Source organism: Pseudonaja textilis, chromosome 2 (genome assembly GCF_049901715.1).
Source record: "Pseudonaja textilis isolate UNSWEBS1 chromosome 2, rPseTex1.2, whole genome shotgun sequence".
In the NCBI taxonomy this organism is placed as follows: Eukaryota; Metazoa; Chordata; class Lepidosauria; order Squamata; family Elapidae; genus Pseudonaja; species Pseudonaja textilis.
In genome coordinates, this window is record NC_141991.1 from 62,616,284 (window position 1) to 62,631,765 (window position 15,482).

The window sequence follows — 15,482 nt, forward strand, 5'->3', positions numbered from 1 at the left end:
ATGGATTAATGTGTTGATTGTTATGGATTTATTATTGTAGTATTGGTTTCTGAAATAGTAGAATGTACTAAGCAGAATCTGATTGGGATTTAGGTGTTATTTTAAATTTTAATTCAGGGGAATGATAGAAAGGCATCATACTCCGATTAGTGATTCCAGGGGAAACTATTCTTTTTTAAATTGGAAATGAGACAGATGTAAATGGAGAAATGGACAAAAGATATAAAAATATTTTTCTTTAAAGCAAGATTAAATATATAAAACAGAATTAAGATGAGGCAAAAGTGGAGAGGAGTTATATAATAGATATAGAATGGTAAATAAGATGGGTAATGGTATATAAGAAGAGCATAAATTCAATTGAAGTCCATACAAAAAGAGGTAATCTGGGGCCAAGTTACTTTCTAAAAGAAAGTTTTATGTTTTTATGTTTATGTTTTATGTGTGTGTGTTCAATTAAGAATTAAATAATAAAATCTCGGAGGAAGACTAGATGAGAATAATTATAAACAAGCCAGAGGAAAATATAAATTTGATGACTGAATAGCAGATAAATCAGAAAGGAAATATGATTGAATAATGATTAAAGAGAAACAATGTGGAATTTGGTAAAGGGAATTTATGTGTTTATATGGAAATGGGATAAGTTATAAGTACGTGATATAAAGCAATATGTTACCTGCCTTGTAAAGATCTACAATGGAAAGAGGTTTTATGTTTCTAATGTTTAATGATGTTTTGTTTTGTTTGTTTGTTTGTAAAATCAATAAAACTTGTTTTAAAAAAAGTATGAATGTAAACTGACCTCTTATTCTATGATTGCAGCATTCTTTACATTTTTCTATAATCTATTATTTTTGTTACAATCATCAAAATCATATAACTTCATTTTTTCTGTTTCCTGCACATAGACAATAAGGGATCTCCGTCTAATTAAAGCAGTCAATTTTGCCATCTCAGCAAGTTCCATCATCTTCACCATCCATTCCTCCATCCTGGGTGGTGTTGTATCTTTCCACTGTGGTGTGTGTAATAGTCTTTCTGCAATTGTTACATACAGAAATAAAGTTCTCTGCTTTATTTCCAGCTGCTTATTCTTCAGTCTCCCCCAAAGTCTCTGTATATAACTATATATGAATCTTTAAAATGTTCTTTATTATTATATGTAATTGGGTCCAAAATGTATGAATTTTTTTTACACATCCACTTTCATATCCCAGGTAGCACTTTCATGTCCCCAAAGTTCCTGGGACAGCAGATAAACACTACAAAGGCTTCCATGCAAAGTTAGTTTATTGGATTTTATTAGACATCCTCAAGTATAACTCACGGTTATGTTGAGATTCATCTAACATCCAATCTTTGCCTCAATAGTTGCCTCAACAGTGTGAAAAGATGGTGCTCTTCGTCCCATATCGTTATAGCAAAGGAAAACTCCAGCACGATGCTGGGGTCCAGGTGAGAATGCCCAAAATCTCCCCCAGCCCAACCAGAGATCAAGTCAGTGACCAATCAGGATTACAGATGTGACCAGGTGATATGAACTACATCTCCCATGAGATATTAACTACATTTCCCATGAAGCATTCCCTTAAGGGGGCAGCTCTCATTCCTAAACTAACTATATACTGTCTAACCAGCACATCCACCAAGAATAGTAAAAAAATGACCCTTCGTGTTGATTACACTTCCAGCATGTAAAGTCTGGAGAAACTTTATACATTCTAGACAGTTTTTCCAGTGACATCTATCAAAATAATACACCATTTTATCAAAATTCTCTGTAAGATTCTAGCATAATGTAAAGTTCAATCCTTTCAATCACATACACTATTCTTCCAGTCCTCTACTACCATCTTCTGATAAGCAAAGTCAGTGGGCAAGCCAGCAGAAGGTCACAACTAGAGACCATCATGTGTCTGTGGAATGCTGTGACCACGCAGGACTCCCACAGCTGCTTTCATAATTTGGTTGTGACCATGTGACCTTGTGCTTTACAACTGGGTCACTTCACAATAGAATTGCTGGTCACAATTAATATAGTTAAGTGAGAGGTACCTGTAGCAGTTGCGCCTCTGGGATATAATTAAGCATTCTATCAATCTCTTTGATTGCTACCCCTGGTGGTTCATGCCAGCAATAATGGGCTGCCACTTTCTCTGAATACTTTGATTATTCTGGAATTAAATCAGCTAGACTAGAGCATTGATTAGCAGAGCCAACTGAATCTCAGAATCCTCCTCTAGGCATGCATATCTAGCATACACACAGAAAGCCCCCGACTTATGATCACAATTGAGCCCAAAATATATGTTGTTAAGCAAGATATCTGTGAAGTAAGTTTTGCTCCATTTTACGACCTTCCTTGCCAAACTTGTTAAGTGAATTGCTGCAGTTGTTAAATTAGTAACAAGTTTGTTAAGTGCATCTGGCTTCCTCATTGACTTTGCTTGTCAGAAGGTTGAAAAAGGAACACTGTGACCATCATAAATATAAATATGAACTAGTTACCAAACATCCAATTTTTGACAATGTGACAGTGGGGGTGCTACTACGGTTGTAAAAACAGTCACAAGTCCCTTTTTTCAGTGCTGTTGTAATTTTGAATGGTCACTAAAAAAAAGCCCTCACCCAGTCAAGGACCTTGGAGTACTCATCTCTAATGATCTAAGAGCCAGAGCCCACTGTAACAACATTGCCAAAAAGGCATTAACAATTGTTTACATAATCTTGCGTAGCTTCTTCTCTGGTAATACTGAATTGCTAACTAGAGCATACAAAACATTTTCTAGACCAATTCTCGAATACAGCTCATCTGTCTGGACATTAATACAATTGAGACAGTCCAGAGATATTTCATGAGAAGAGTCTTCCACTCTTTTGCTCACAACGGAATACCTTGTACCATCAGACTTCAAATTTTAGGCTTAGACAACTTAGAACTACACCGCCTTCGGTCTGACCTAAGTGTAGTACATAAAATTATCTGCTAACATGTCCTACCTGTCAATGACTATTTCAGCTTTAAACACAACAATACACAAGCACACAATAGATACAAACATAAGGTAAACCACTCCAAACTCCATTGCAGAAAATACGACTTCAGCAACAGAATTGTCAATGCCTGGAATAGACTACCTGACATTGTGGTTTCTTCCCCAAACCCTCAAAACTTTAACCTTAGACTGTCTACTGTTGACCTCACCCCATGCATAAGCACACCAACGTGCCTACCGTCCCTGTCCTAATGTCCTCTTTTATTCGTACCCATTTCATGTAATCATAATCATGTTCTAATTATATCTGTTTTCTAATACATACTTGATAAATAAAATAAATAAATAAATAAAATAAATGAACAGTTTTAAGTCAAGGACTATCTGTATGCAAAATGGGATCAGGATTTGTGAATAACAGATGTTTTTTTTAGAAAACCTTTTAGCTACAAATAGAAAAGAATTAAAGAGAAACATCGAAGAGAATAGATTCCAAAATGTTGCACTATACACAATTCAGATGCATACAGTAGCAGCAGCCAAGGAACATAAACTTGGTTTTCAGGCTACCAAGTTCATTAATCTTTTTTCTAAAATATCACATCCTTTACTGTGACTTGATCTTTCCCTTATCATGGCTTGTGCTGTAAAAGTGACAGAAGTTCAAAAATAAAATATATAATTCATACATTTGCATTATATTAATCAATCTTTCTTCACTTAGACTTAATCAAATATTTAAATTGTGCCTGTTCAGCCTGGCTCAGAGGTGTTATTCAGCAGGTTCTGACCAGTTCTGAAGTAGTTCGGAGAACCGGTAGTGGAAATTTTGAGTAGTTTGGAATACCACCTCTGACTGGCCCTGATCCCATCTCTTCTCTGCCTCCCAAGTCCTAGCTGATCATCTGGGTCTTCTTTTGTTGTCCTGCACAGGAGAATGGATCTGGAAAGCAGCTTAGTGGAGTGGGGAGGGAATGGGATTTTGCAGTAACCTTCCCCCAGGAATGGAGAGGGAATGGGGATTTTGCAGTATCTTTCCCCTGCCACACCCACCAAGCCAGGCCCACCAAGCCACATCCACAGAACCGGTAGTAAAAAATGTTGAATCCCACCACTGGCCTGGCTTGTGCCATCTCAATGTGACTTACATATTAATGTTACTACTATTTTGTAAGTAAGAAAAAGTACCAAAGTCCTTTGGCCATTTGGATTTGCTATGATAGAAATAATGTTCTCTAATGATTGTGGCAAAGACTCCATCTGTAATTCTGATAGACTTCTTTTCTAGCTGTAAATACTTGGGAAATTCAAAGCAATTTAGATTGAGACACTTTAAAAGAAGGCATATGTTGAGGCAGATCTCAGAACTTAACAGAGAATCTCTATCCAGAGAATAGACTTATCACTGATGTTTATAACGAAGTAAAAATAAATGTCTGGTTTTCTTAATGTATTTATGTATTGTGTGTGTTTATATACAGTGTGTGTGTGTATAATGTATACAGTATGTGTGTGTGTGTATATAATGTAAATGTGCATATATGTATTTATATATGAACAATAACTTTTTCCCACAATCAGTGAAATGTTGACTATGTCACAGATTAAAGAAGAATATACATTCAGTATTGATAGACTGTCAACATAATTTGAGGTTGGCAGAACAATCTTTTCTAGAATTCATGTAAATGAGAATTCAATTTCCACTAGATTCAAAAATCCTAAGAAGTAAGCTGTCAGTAATGTGAGTCTATCTTGTCCGTCCCCCGTCCCCCCCAGAACTGAAAGAACAGCCAGGATGAGAATAACACAATGCCCAGGGACTCAGAAACCACCCTCTCTGGGTGAAGATCCTCCTCAGTGTATTTGTGATACACTTTAGGATGGTGTGCTTAATGATCCAAGGCCCAGATGGAGACTGTTCTGAAGAGAAATGAAAATTGAAGAAGTGTAAGATCTCCCGGGCTCAATCCAGCTACCCCACTGCACACCAGAACTTCACATAATTATGGACCATTGGAGGAAAGAGTGTGGCAGAGCTGCTGATATTTCCTTTATTCCGGTCCAATATCAAGAAAGCAGCCTTCCTTCCCTCATAATGAAACTCCTTGGAGAGATTCCTTTGGGATTCCTTATCCCTTGATGACAAGAAATAAACCAAGTGTCACTTTCTAAGGTGTAGTATATATGCTTCAGTGAGATGCAGCCTGTGGCCATAAACCCACTTCAGCTTCCTTATAAAAATGATAGGAATAAAGAACATGAATGAGCACAAAGAAGTGCACAAAGACTCAGCATTGCTTCAAAAGAGGTACACAACACAAGAAGAAAATGTCAGCTAGCCCAGGACATGAAGCCCACAAGCTGTTTCTTATAATTAAAGTACAAAACTGGAGTTTTTCTGCCATGTCCGTTCAACGGCCTCATTACATTTCCACTGCATAGCAAGAAATCAAGCCTTTGATCAGAGATATTGTCATTTTTTAAAAAATAATAATTTGCATCTTGAAGAAGATGTCATCTGAAGAAATGAATATAATAAATGTTCATACAGGCTTAGATCTCAGAATATTTTAAAGCAGAGGAAGGCAACTACACTGGCTTGGGATTGCTGGGAAGTGAAGTCCACAGATTGTAAAGGGACCCCTGGTCCCTCAGATGGAGCAAGAGTATTTATTATAAATGAGGATGTACATCCCATGTCTCTCTCCAAAGCTTGGTTGCATCAATCACATGTGATGTCTTTTCTTAAGAATGAGATGATTTTTCCCTCTGGGCACCTGCATGTGTATTGGGGGTCTTCTTGGGGTCACAACCCATGCAGAAAGGACCCAGGATTAGGTTCTACCCTGATCCAGGTGGCATCCTCAATGGCCTTAAAGACTTGACTTTTTACCCAGTCTTGAGCTAGTATTTTCTGCTTTCTTGGCAAGTTTTGCCATCCTGTTCTCTTTTTGTGTCAATCCCCTCCCACCTGCCCCGCACTCATATTGTATTTAATTCATTTATTATGTTGTGGGCCACCCAGAGTCATTCTGGTATCAGTTATTGGCTCAAGGCCACCCAGCAGACTTCGTGCCTAGAACTCATGGTCTTCTGATTTCTAACCAGCTGCCTTAACCACTCTGCCTAATTCTCTCTCTCTTTCTCCTCTCTCATCCCTGCCTTTGTCCCTCTCTCCTCCCTCCCACCTTGCTTTTTTAAAAAGAAATAGTAAGAAAGTCTTGCTGCACAAAGATTTATTTGACCCAAATATGCTTGAGTCTTGTTTCCAGTCACACCAAGCAACCCTTAAGGGCAATAGTTCTCTTTTAGTACTGTTTAGTACTTATGATAATCATAAGAATGTTAGCATCCTGAAGCACCTTGTGCTCCACTTCCCATCCTGGGGGGGTCCCCACAGGCTTTGGGCCTGCTTCTCACCACACATAGGAGAGCTGTGTGGTGGATTGGCTGCTTTCCCAAGGAGATAAGTGCAGGGGTGGGATTCTACAGGTTCGCACCTATTCACTAGAACCGGTTGTTAACATTCTAAGCAGTTTGGAGAACTGGTTGTTAGAAGAAATTACTGGCCTAATCCTGTAAGGAAGGCAGGAAGGAAACATTCTGGTGTTGCTTACAGAAACTGCCTTTCCGTTGACCCTTATTACATTTTTGGCAGGACTAGACTTCCTGTCTCAGGAAGTTCTCTGGAGTTTTTTTCCCCTCCTTTGCCGATACTTTGCTTGTGTGGAGTGACCATTCAAAGTTACAATGGCACTGAAAAAAGTGACTTATGACTATTTTTCACACTTACGACTGTTGCAGCATCTCCACAGTCATGAGAGGCCAGGCGAGGTGATGCGTGCCTCGATGTGAGTGATATTGAGTTGGCCATGGCCAGCCAATAACATGACCACCAAGCCATGCCCACCAACTAAGCCACGCCCACAGAGCTAATTGTTAAAAATTTGAATCCCACCCCTGTATTAGTGATTGAGCTGTGACAGGGGATGGGGAGGAGGGTGTGGAACCCATTGGGTGGGAAGCAGGCCCAAGACCTACAGGGATCCAGAGGGACAGGAGGGGGAAAGACAGACCAAGGGATCTCTGCAGCATCCTTGCAGTTGGTTGTAAGGATGAGCAGATTGCCAGGCATCTGAATTTTGTTCACGTGACTGTGTGGGTGCTGCTACAACTATAACTTCATAGAGGGATTATGAATCCCTTCATTCAGTGCTGCCGTAATTTTGAATGGTCATAAGTTGAGGACTACTTGTATCTATTCTCTATTCATATTCATCATACTGCAAGATTAAAATCCATATATTCATGAGAAAAAGATGCTGTTTATCATATAGGTTATTCTAGCCCCTCTTTTTCTGGAGACCAAAAAATGGGTGATTTTCAAGAACAAAGACAGAAATAGATGCTTGGGCAAGCGAGAAATGGGGAACCAAGACTAAGAAAAATACTGGAATAAGGTGTCCTGCAGCTTTACATTAAAATTTGGAATTTCCAGGAAGGGAAACAGAGGAAACTTGTTCAGAAAACCTGATATGTTCAGGTAATTTTTCTAACCAGATGTTTACTTAATTTCTGTTTAGCTTTATGCTGCCACCAAGTCAATATTCTTTATCCAAAATAAAAAGTGAATTTTAAGCTAGTCTGGAGTGATAATTCAGGCATGTTTTAGAACAGGGGTGCCTGCTGGTCCACCCTGGAAATCATGAAGAACTGGCCTGTGGTGCCTGTGCCAACAAAAACAGAGCTCAAGAGGGCCATTTGTGGCCCTCCTGGGTTTGATTTTCAGCCGTTTTTGGCCGTGATGCCCTCCTGCAACCCTGTACCAAAAACAGAGCTCAGGGAGGCCATTTGTGGCCCGCCCAGGGCTCCATTTTTGGCTGCAATGGCCTCCTGGAGCCCTCTGCCAGATCTTCATACTCTACATAAAAGACCTCTGTGATCATATTAAGAGCAATTGCATTCTCTTTGCTGACAATGTAAAGCTATTCAACACCACAGACAATACTGCTACCCTTCAAAAAGAACTCGACTATGTATCAGAATGGTCAAACAAATGGCAACTTCAAATCTCAACAAATAAATGCTCTGTCTTACATATTACCAAAAAAAAAAAAAAAAGAACATAAAATACAGGCTGAATAGTCAAGACCTTGTTAATGATCCAAACTCTGTCAAGGATCTTGGAGTATTCATTTCTAATGATCTAAGTGCTACAGTCCACTGTAACTACACAGCCAAAAAGGTGTTAAGAGTTGTTAACCTAATCTTACGTAGCTTTTTCTCTGGTAATATTACACTACTAACTAGAGCATACAAATCATTTGCTAGACCAATACTCGAATACAATTCATCAGTCTGGAACCCACATTACGTATCTGATATTAACACAGTTGAGAAAGTCCAGAAATATTTCACAAGAAGAGTTCTCCACTCCTCTACTCATTGCAGAATACCTTATGCCACCAGACTTGAAATTCTAGAACTAGAAAACCTAGAACTACACTGCCTTCGGTCCGATCTAAGTTTTGTATATAAAATCATACATTGCAATGTCCTACCTGTCAATGAATACTTCAGCTTCAATCATAACAATACAAAAGCAAACAATAGATACAAACTCAAGGTTAATCGTACCAAACTTGATTTCAGGAAATACGACTTCAGCAACAGAGTGGTCAATGTCTGGAATACTCTTCCTGACTCTGTGGTTTCTTCCCCAAACCCCAAAAACTTTAACCTTAGACTGTCTACTATTGACCTCACCCCCTTCCTAAGAGGTCTGTAGGGGGCGTGCATAAGCGCACCAACATGCCTACCATCCCTGTCCTATTGTTTCTTTTATTTTTCTTATATGTATTCATGTATTCATAACTATGTTTTTACTTATACCTATTATCTTGTAAGCAATTGACAAACCAAATAAAATAAATAAATAAATAAATAAAAACTCCCGGGCTCTGTTTTCGCTGACCAAGGGCTCCAGGAAGCTGTTGTGGCCAAAAACAAAGCCATTGCAACCCCTCGGTTCTTCTTCTCAAGGCTTCTTCAGCTTTCTTCACAAGGCTTATGAAACAACACTGCTGTGTTGCTTTCATCAAACTATTGATCCCTTCGCCCCTCTCTCAACAGACACAATTGGTGAGGCCCATTAGACAGACAGCAGTTTTAATGAACCAGTTTAGCCAAACCTTTGGGCTGGACCTGAACTTTCCAGCAGTGTGCAGATCCTAGGAGGATCTGATATGAAACAGCAGGGGATAAGCTGCCTTTCGGTCTGCATGCTCTCTGCCCTTTTAGATTCTCTTGTTTATTTGCCACTCAGGCAAACAGCATAAAGAAGCCAAAAGAATTGAATCCCCACCATCCAGTCAAAGCTGAAGAAACTTCTTAGATGATCCATCTAAAATCTTCACCATCAGGCAAAGCTGAAGAAGCTTCTTGCATGAGAAGCGAAACGTCTTCAAAGAAAAAACCAGAAAGTCCAGTTGCCTCCTGAAAAAGCACTTTTGGGACAACCATGACCTGGAGGACTGAGAATCTCTACAAACTTTTAGCTATACAATTTGGGATGAACACCCTTTGAATGGTGTGGGAGTAGGAATGGATTTCCAGAGGAAAAAAAAATGCAGACTACAGGAATCAGGAGCACCACTCAGGTGACCTTGAGGACACAGATAAACCTCCAAGTGCTTCAATGATCCTTTAAAAGGATGCAAATGAACAATTTTCTGCAAGGAATATAAATCCTTCCATTCCCCACCATCCAGTTAGAGATGAAGCTTCTTGGATGAGAACCGAAATGTCGTCAAAGGAAAAACAAGAAAGTCCAGTTGCCCCCTGAAAAAGCACCTTTGAGAAAAACCCAAAGAATAAAAGTGTTATAAATCTCCCGTGTACTCTGTTCAAGGAAAATCTGTGCAGTGGCAGCCCAGTAAATTAGTACCCAAGGCAATAGGATGTCATTATTGTTAGATCAGCTTGGTTTCAATAGGGAATACACAGTACAATGTTCCATGAATTTGACACTGATCTACAAATGTTAATATGGTGTAAAAGAGAAACTGGTAAATATAGAGGGCATAAATCATAGTAACTATATATCTCATGTAATTTTAGTTAAATTAAAACTACACAAAATGTATTCTTTATAGTGATTTCAACCATTTCAATGCTGTCCAGCATTTAACTCAAAGACAATATGCATTTGGGTCTAGAAAAGTCTTAGCTATATAAATTTATGGCTCCAGATTTTCAGCTGAGCCATCTGGGCTTAGAATATTGATCCAGCACCGGTGTGGAAATGGGTCATGCTAGCTTTCTTTCCATTCTTAGTAACTATATTGAAAAAGTGGTTGGACTAAAAGAGTATAAAAATTTAAGCAGCTTAACATTGTGCGATCTCCGTTTCAGATACTGCCCCTGGGTATTTCCAGCTGTAGAAATTTTCCAGACTGAGTTTTCACATCATTGCATCTCCATGCCAGAAATGACGGCATCTGTGGAACTTCTGACACGACAGTGTCTCAAAGTCACAGGAGCATAGCAAGGACCAAATGTGGCAACCTTAAGAGTGATCACATGGGAGATACCATCTGTCTGGTTAATTACCTGAAAGGAATATTGAGCAAGTATGCTCAATATGTAACCTCTGTATGTAATCAGATGCCAAATGGCTCATGTGATAAGGAACCTTGTAACAAAATCAGGGACTCAGTTTGTATAATTTTATCCAGATGCTGCCATAAATGATGACAGCCCTATAGCAATGACAGCTTAAAGACCTGAGGAAAACATCTCCCCCTCACTAAAAAACCAAATAAACAAAACATGTCTAAATTCAGAAATATATTGCTCTGCCTATGAAAACCAATGGAATCATTCATAACACACATTGGCCACTCATAGATTGTGGTGTGAAAGGAGGACTTGCAATAATAAGGCTGTCAGGATTCCAGCAGTTACCCCAATTAAATCATGAGTCTCGAGCCGAACTTCCAAAACTAAACAAGAGTTAATATGTTGGCACTGGCTGGGTATAGCCGACTCTGAGACACATAATTCACTGCCATCCTTGAGCCTGGTTTTCCCCCACCCCTCTGGGTGTATCATAATTCATATTCTCCAGTTAGATTTTGGCCGGCAGAAATGTCAGTCACCTAATTACAATCTCTGAAAAACTATGTATGGAGCGCACTTTCGATTTCCAAGCTGCCACACTGCTCTTTCAAACCCCTTTCTCCCCTCCCTTTCTGTTGACAACTCTAAAACGGCCATATAAATGTTTTATGAGTTGACAAAGACAGCCTCCTACGGATCAATTGATATTAATTATTCCCACCAAATTAGTGCCTTCTGGATGTATGCAACTACAGCTCTCTAAATCTCCACACATTGTCTCACATCATTCAAAAAAAAAATTAGGGGATAGATATCTGGCAAGGGATTACAAAATTGATTCTATTCAAATTATGATCGAATGAACTATTGATTCCATTCAAATTATGTAAATGAATTGATATTGGTTGGTGTTCTGTGGAATGGTCAAACATCAAGGAAGCCATGTAAAGCTGAAAAACTAAAGGAGATCAGCCTAACTTTATTTAGGAAGAAGCCTTACTAATTCTATAAAACTTTTACTTCTAAATAAATGTGTTTCAATTTATTACCTTAAGGTATTTAAACTTGGTAAATCAGCTCCACTGAATATATATTGATATATTTGGCAGGTCTGTAAATTTGAACTGAATGGCATAAAATAATTTGCTAAACTGCTAATTTCTTACATGCCTAAAATGTCTTTTATTAAACACTGAATTTGCTTGCCAAGAACAATACAACACATTTTATTCATTGCTTAGAACATCAAATTGGTATTTAACTTTTTGTAATAAAACTGTCAGCTAATTATTGAGTGACATGCTTCACAATTCTATAGAAAAACAATTTTTCACTTCACTGATTATCTTAACACATTCTGTTAAGTGCCATTATTTAAATATAAGCCCTTCTAATTAGCCACCTGTATTGCAGGTTTTTGAAACATGCTTCTCTCAAATTCCTGGTTTGTGATAACTAAGAGATAACTAAGAGATTTTTTTGTCAAAGCCAATAAAAGGCATGTTGATGGTTTATCGAATAATAAAACCAATGCCTATATGTTAGATCGGGTACAAAAGAGACGCGAGACCAGTGTACTTCAAGCTCTTTATTTTTTGTATAGATCTGTACAAGATCTTGGAGCCGCGGCAGCCCTTCATATAGGGATTGCTCGTGGCTTGCCGGCCAATGACAGGTCTTTGAATCTCCCGCGATCGGCTCGGCCAATCGTGGTTGATTCTTAGCGGACCAATCACGGCCGTTCAGTGGACCAATCACAATGCCATTTGTGTGGACCAATCAGAAGTCAGTATTTGGAGTATGTTAATACAGAACACTATATATATCATTACTGTACTAGTTCAGATTTTTCCCCTACTCCTTCAGAAATAAAATGCCAGACGATACATTAATCTAATGGATTGTGCTCTACAGCTGAATCTGGCAATCTCTAGTCAATGAAAAGAAATTGATTGGTTTTTTTTACTGGGATCAGAGCAAAAACAGACAGAGAGTTTTATCTTTCCCACATAGTTGCAAAAGGGGCACAGATCTGCCTCATGTAGTTGCGACACTTAAAAGAAGCGAATGCTAATGGCATCTAATTCCAATTTGCACAAAACTGGTATTTGGTACCACTTAATTTGCTTCCAGGCAGTATGTGACTTACCAAAGAGAGGTTTACATGTGAAGCAGTTCTGAAACAGGTCAAAATGACAGAGATTTGTATAACTTCCTCCCCACTTGCATATATTTATCATGCAAGTGAGAAGGTACAGAAGTCTATAGGAAAAAGTCTGGCGACTCTAATACCCTGATCACAAAAGATTTTTAACTGGAGCAAAGTTGCCGTATGGCTATTGTGAGAAAGCAGTAATGTAGCAGCAAGACGGGAGGGGACAGGCCTGGCTTGATTCTGGGTTAAAATGCCTGTACAGGATGGGGAGAAACCCATCCCAAGAAGTTCAGCCATGAAAGACTTAAAGGAAAACTTATATCTGATATCTCAGTCAAACCTAAAGTGTTCAGTCAAGACCATAAGAAGTCAGAATAATCAACTCTGAAGAATCAATCAGGAGGATAACAATTCTCTTCTCACTGTATTCTCACCAGTGGCCACCGGGAAGCCGTTTCCCTGGGATTTCGAGACAAGAGAGTCATACACCAGGGTGAAGGCCTTCTCCTGGGACCACCTTCTCTCAAAAAACATCTGCCTCTTCTACCCAGTCCTGTAGGGAGAGCATGCTCCATGTTCCTTCTTTTAAATCTTGTCATCTTTGGGGACCTGGGAAGGAAGCATTTTCTGTGATTGCCCTGTTCATTGAAAAAATCTCCACACACACCCCCCCCAATATACCGTAAAACAGGCCCCAACTCTGTTTATCTTTAGAAAAGCCATTAAGACCTGACCTTTCCATAAAAGTTTTGATCCAGTAGAGTGGTTCTCCTTTTGCTTGTGTGTGTGTGTATGTGTGTGTTTATAGTGCTTGGTCACAATTTTATGTTTTGTATGTATCTCCTGTCTTGCAAATGTTTTAAAGTTATGTGTGTGTTTTATGGTTGGGTTTTTTTTATTGTACGCAACAAACAAGAGTTGTATTGTTTAACTTGGATGGCAGCATACAAATGTGGTAAATTATAAATAAACACCAAAGAGACTTTTGTTGCATGTAATTTAAGAGAGTTGCAGAAGGAAAAAAAAAATATGCCAGACCTCTTGCCTTCAGCTTGCCAGGACCCCGAAATGACAGAAGACTGAATTCTAGAGCCAGCTGGCTGCTGCACAACACGCATAATTCCTGTCTCTTCAGCTCAGTGCTGAGGTTCAAAAATTTTTGGGTGTGTGTGTGTTGTATTGTTATCTGTTTATATTTGTTCAAGTATGGTGGTAGCGGTGGTAAACAGTGGAAATATTTGCCTGGAAATGGCCTCATGGCATATCTTATCACTGGTCTGTTCTATCACCACCAGACTCATACCTCTGTGTGACCAAAACTTTGATTTTAATGTGCCATTGCACATCTTCCCCTACAGTTCAGATATTGAACTAGAGAGTGGCTGTAGTACTCTTTATTTTAACTGTACAAGTTGTAATTTTGCAGAAAAGCTCAAAGGCTAATGCGATCACTTATTAGTAATAAGCAATTTGTATAATTTGTTAAAGAACCCTTTCTAAACATGTGCATGAGAAAATTCATCTGACGTGCAAAGAGAAAAAAGTAGACCCCATCACTTGGCACAGATTTTAATATACAGTTGCTTAATTTGAAAAGAAAAGAAACAACCTCAGCCAACTCGCCACGGCCAACTTGCTGCAGGACAACTTGCTGCGGGATAAGAGTTACACTAATATCAAACAAATGGTGGAATAGAATCATTAAAGAAAGGATGCAAAAGGAGAGACAGAATCAAATGTGAATGGCAAAAATTAAAATATTTTTTAATTTCTTTTAAATAATTAAACAGAATTGTTACATTGTCCCATGGCAAGCTGTCTGTGATGAATTGGCTGTGATAAGTTATCCCATTTGCACCTCAAAGAGTTAAAAGTGCAACAATTCATAGAAAATGATTACTTCATGTATTGCTAAATTCAACACGTTTTCCACAATTGGACTCCAGCTTGAAAAGGTAATCCCACCAATGATGAGCAGTAAATCTTTGGTGATCTGTATCATTCTGACTGGATGTTATTGGAAATGGAAGACATAGGCAGACAATTTGTTCTGTCTCTTTAAAAACTGCTATCAGAATTTGCACGATTAAGGGCTGATTGGCTGATTTCACCTTTCTGCCATACTATTTTGATGAAACACCCATGCTCTATTATGGTACGCTGCCCCATAATAATTACATTGCTTAAAACTTGCTGGAAAATGTAGCTAAATATATATAGTCAGATTAAAATATTCCCCTGCAACATGAACGCTTTGATGAAGCTTTTTGAAGAATTTGTTTTTTTCTAATACTAAGTATGATTCCCCACAATATCCATGGATGCAATGTTATTATCTAGAGCATCTATGTCTTTGGCATTTAATACTCTAGTCTCTATTTCTGCACATTCCAAAATGCTTTTTTATAAGCTTTTTTGGGGTAACATTTGTGAATGCTTTGTGTTTTTCCCATGAGTTATATATGTGTTTTGCCCACCAAGTCTCATTATATTAAGGGACATGATAAATGTATAGTTGTAAGGCTACTATAACTTGGTAAAGTTTATGTCTTAATAAGATAATAGTAAGTAGGGGCAACTCTACTAACGTATATGCTTTAATTAGATACAGTATATATGAAAGAAATAATACACAACATCTATTATACTGTACATTATTCTTTCACTCATCCTATTGGAACAACTTCATATGTCTTTGCAGTTCT